Source organism: Xiphophorus maculatus, chromosome 8 (genome assembly GCF_002775205.1).
Source record: "Xiphophorus maculatus strain JP 163 A chromosome 8, X_maculatus-5.0-male, whole genome shotgun sequence".
NCBI classification, from domain to species: Eukaryota; Metazoa; Chordata; class Actinopteri; order Cyprinodontiformes; family Poeciliidae; genus Xiphophorus; species Xiphophorus maculatus.
In genome coordinates this window covers 22,665,786-22,670,763 of record NC_036450.1, presented here as the reverse complement: position 1 = coordinate 22,670,763, position 4,978 = coordinate 22,665,786, and positions in this window count along the sequence as shown.

Sequence of the window (4,978 nt, the reverse complement as noted above, 5' to 3'; positions counted from 1 at the left end):
CCGTTTTGCACAGCTGAATGGTTGTCACAGCGTGATCTAATTTTACACAATACTGCTCCTTTAATGCTAATCAGAATCTGAACCGACAGCATCTTAGTATCCACAACACGGGGAATGAAATTATTACAGTTGTACCTGTTGCCGGCGTCAGAGAGTGGATTTGACTTTTCAAACTTAACTTGCCAACAATGGCGACACCAGCTTGTGGTGTATGAAGAGTCTCTGCTGCTGCACCAGGCACGGTGCGCATGCAGGATGTCGCTCGACAAGTTTGCAGTGCAATCAAAGTTCAGCATGAAGGGGGCGGAGGAGGTGGAGGCCGTGACGAAAACTCATCAGGCCAAACATGGCAACCGTCCCGCTGCATACTCCACAACCCAATGAGACATATTGGTAGTATGACAAACGTTGTGGGTGTGTGTGTGGGGGGGGGGGGAGGTTCTCAGAAGCTTCTTTTTATTTCTCTCTCTGTTAAAAGGAAGGGATATTCCTTCCTCGTCGGGCGTTCCCTGCCTGTCGACAACAAAACGACTCAGTCTGAAGTTTCACTTTGGCCTCACGTTGCATGACTCTCCTGTTCAGAGCCGCAGACCCAGACGCGAAGGCGTGCATGTCACATTCTGCATGACTTCTTCGTCAGGTTATGATAAACGCAAAGTTTCAGATTGAATGCTTTGTTTTTGCTCTGATTTTTTTCTCTCTTTAAACTAATGGCTACATTTTAAAGACATTCCAATTCCAGTGGCAAATGTTGACTTGAGCTTCTTGTCTTTGTCTGACGCTTTCCAGAGTTAGCAGCGTTAGTTACGATGTAGAATGTGGTTCCACATATAGTTTTGTCAAACATCTATTTCTATACGGCCGAAAAACCACGTCGTGCTGGCGCCAAGACTTTCTCTTGGGAAAAAAATGAGTTGTTTCGAAATTGTCGCGCTTCCATGAAGCAGATTTGTTTCTGTAATTCCAATTTGCACAATTTTCTGGTCAATGGAAGGTCAAAGCTTGGCCACAAAACACCAAAGTTACTACAAAGAGGCTTAAGGACAACAAAGCGGGCGTCGCAGAGCTCTGATTTCAGGCTCTAGAAAATATGTGGACAGAGCTGAAAGGTTTTTGTTGGGTGACCTACATACTTGACTCTGTTACACCAGTTCTGTGAAGATTGTGAAGAAGTTTGTGGAAGGAAACCCGAAATGTTTGAGCAGAAAAACGCAGTTCTACCAAATACCAACGAAGGACGTGAAAACCATCGGTCTGATTGGTCTGACATTCAGGTCCAAACTGAATTTAAGTAGGAAAGTTGGATGTCAGAGGTTGAGGGGGAAAAAAACTCTAAATAAATTGTGAGTATATTTAAAATTAGAGAAGCATCGATCCGATATGAATATCTGTATCGGTCCTGATATCGAATAAATTCTAGATCAGGTTTTGGTGATCTATTCAGTCTAATTCTATTCTTTTGTGAAGCTATTGGTGTATTTAAGTTTGCTGTACTGGTGTGTAGCTGTCAAAAAAAATTGTAATTAAGTAAATTACGTCTGTGTTTAAAAAAACAAAGAAACGTTTTAATGTTTCTAAACGTCAGATATCGGCACGTTCCTATTTAAAATGTGAAACGCCAACATGAAATCACCAATAACTGTATTGAGATGGAAGAAAAAGAAGAAAGGTCTTTCCAAATAGTAAAAGAATAAGATCTGAAAAATAAAAAAACTTTCCAAGTTGACACCATTCCAGCTTTTCTCTTCCGATGCACCTCAGGTATGCCAGTTATGGTAACTTTTGCAGCATGAGGGAGAGGCATCCAGGTGTCTGTCAAGAAAAAAAACTGGTTTGTGAACATTTTGTATATTTGTAAAACTCCACTGCGCTCTGTAGCAAAAGTAGAAAACGAGGGAAGACTTGGGAGGGGAAAAAACCCGGCAAAATCTGTAGACCGGCGTTCTGACCGTGTGTGACGGGTGGCTAAGATATAAGATCAGCGGTAGGCGGCTGAAATCAGTGTTTCGCATCAGACGCACATGATGAAAACAATCATTGCTCAGCATTTTGGAGGTTTGAAGCTCAGATATTTAGTTTGATGTGCCAGCGATTTGGAAAAGAAAACCTGCCTGAGGCCTCAAGAGAGAATATTGTAGCAACTTTTGAGTCGGTCCAGGGGATTTCAAAGAATTTGGAAATCAGACGGTCCAAATTTGCCACAGAGAACGACGACATTTAGACCAGTCGTCACGTCTCATGAGTTGTTTTGACACCAGGACGAGAGGACGTTGTTGGCATAAACCAGCTGCAGGATTCGAATAGGAAAAGAACGTGGAGGTGAAAGAATCGTGGTGTGGAGACGTTTTGCTATAACCACCAGGGATTCTCAATCCTCAGCGTCCCACTTAAATTAAAATGCTATGGAGTGATTTAAAACCCCTCAAATATCTCGCAGTGGACAGAGACTGTCATCAGATCGATGTCAGAAAATGGTCGATTGCTACAAAAAGTGATTCAGCCAAAAATACTTTTCTATCAGAATATTTTGTTATATTTTGTTTTTGTTTAGCTGAGATTAATGTTGTTCTTTTTTTATCAGATTGTTACAAAATATATATATATAAATCAATCTGCAATATTTTCTTAGTAAAAAGGAAAAAGATGGCATGAATGAGTAACTATGTGTAAGCCTGGTTTAATGCTAAATCGTGCTATTTTTGTGGGGCTATCTAGAAGTAGCATCGCTTTATTAACCAAAATACTTTAAGCTAATATCGCTAATCTTTTGCCTCCGGACTCCTTGGTCACATTTCCAGCCAGGCAGGTTTCCTGGTCCACAGATGTTCAGCATATTTGAGGTCAGGGCTTTCCGAAAGGTCAGCGTGTGTTTGAGTTCGTTGTCCTGTTGCGACACCCAGCAATGTCAACGTTTCAACCACACTGAAAAAAAAAAAAAAAGAGTTAGTTTGTTACATGTAATCAAATTAAGTTTGTCAAACTTCATAAACACATGAAGTTTGACAAATAAGTATTAATCACTTAGGTAATGTTAATTTGATTACTTGCAACAAAATCATTTCTGTCAGGTTGGATGACCTGTTTCGTTTTTAAAGCATGAAGGAAGAAGGCAACACTTTCATCTCGTTTGACGTAAATCTGGAGGCATAAAGCAAAGACGTGAGCAGCTGAGACGTTTCCTAGTTCTGACCACCTGTGATGATGCGTCTAATGAAAGTCCAGAGAGGAACAAGCCGACTCGTATCTTAATTAAAACAAACGCGTTACGTTTTTGACGCTTAACACAAGCTAGCGTTACGCTACGCCAACTAATTTAAGCACAAGCTAAATTCATACAGGAATGGTCGCAACTGAACAATGACAATTGTTATTTTAGAAATGGCATGTCAACAATTATTCATCCCTTTCTGGATTACCAATGCAAAATGTCATTATTGATTTGATTATAGTAATGCTAATTACTATATTTATTTAGGTTGATTCAACACAACCTGTGTTGATTCTTTTGCATATTTGAACCAAGAGTATTAAACAGTATTTTATATTAAACTGACTCTTTTTATCATATCATCTTCAATGCATAGTCACAATGTTATTTTACCTCAGCGTGCTGCTCCTGATCTTCACACCAAAGTTCATTCAGCAAATAAATCAAATACTCGTGTTTTTGTTTTTTTTTTTTAAAGTGTTTTATTTGTTTGTTTGTTTTTTAAACAAAGCCCAATACAGATTCAAAGCCAAACTGAGGAACACTGGCAAATATCAATCCAGTCATGTGTGGGACACAAGATGAACAGGAAAACAAATAAAATCAAATCAATCATACAACCCGGCACTGAGGCAGAGACGGCGCATGATGGCTGTGATCTGAGGGAATAATAATGACATAAAAGGTTTGTGCCAGCAGCTGCTGTGAGGTAAATAAAATTAGACATATTATAGATGTCTTTAGTACTTTTATAAATGTGATAAAACTCAAAATGTGCTTAAAAACAACGGAATTAAATTTCAGATGAGCAGTTTGGTCAAAACTGCGTGTACCGTCGCAGAAACAGTTTCCTGTCTTAGGGGGAAAACACAGCTTTACACCCAGCCTCTGCCGCCGCTGCCGGTTTGGAGGGGTGTGTGTGTGTGTGTGTGTGCGTGTGAGAAACATGGGAGGTAAATCATCCGACTCTCGTCGTCATAGTGAAAAGAGAAACAATCACATTCTGGATTCCCAGCTCATTTGTGTTAAGATTTCAACTCAACAGCTGTGACTCGGCGTGCGCGCACGTTCAGATTCCAGGAAACGCATCACACCGATTGGGTCCGTCTGGGCGTGTACCGCATATGAACTTTAAATAAAAGATTTTTTTTTTTTTTAAAAACGAGGAAGGAAAACTGTAGTTGAGCTGTTGCCGTTTTTTTTTTTGTTTTGTTTTTTATTTTGGGCTCGCGCCACTTTTTTTTTTTGCGCGGTGCAACTTTGAAATATGAAAAAAAAAAAAATAAATGAACAAAAAATTAAGTTTCTGAAATGAGCTGATCCACCCATGTAAACATTTTCTGATACAGAAAAATATACAAAGTGTAAAATGTAAATTGATCTTCTATTCTCTCATATGGGAACATATCTATTTTATAACAAAATAAATCTCTACGGCTGTTTGGGCGGCGATATGGGGGTCGTGCAATCCCAACCAGCACCGTTCTCCGACTTGCTCCTCCAACACGGGCTTCGCTCTGCACTCTTCACTGAAGCAGCTCAAACACTCAAAAGGCTCTGCCTGAGAGGAACTTTAGTTTGAAGCAAAAAAAAAAACCAAAACAACAAAAAAAGGTAATAAAATACTCATCTTTTCCATCTGTATACCAGCTGTTAAAGTCGTTTACAATAAAGTGTACGTTTCTATTATTATTCTTTTAAAAATCAGAAGCGTTTTTGTACTGTAGCTTGGCATTTTGAAACAACAACAACAAAAAAAATATTCTCTTG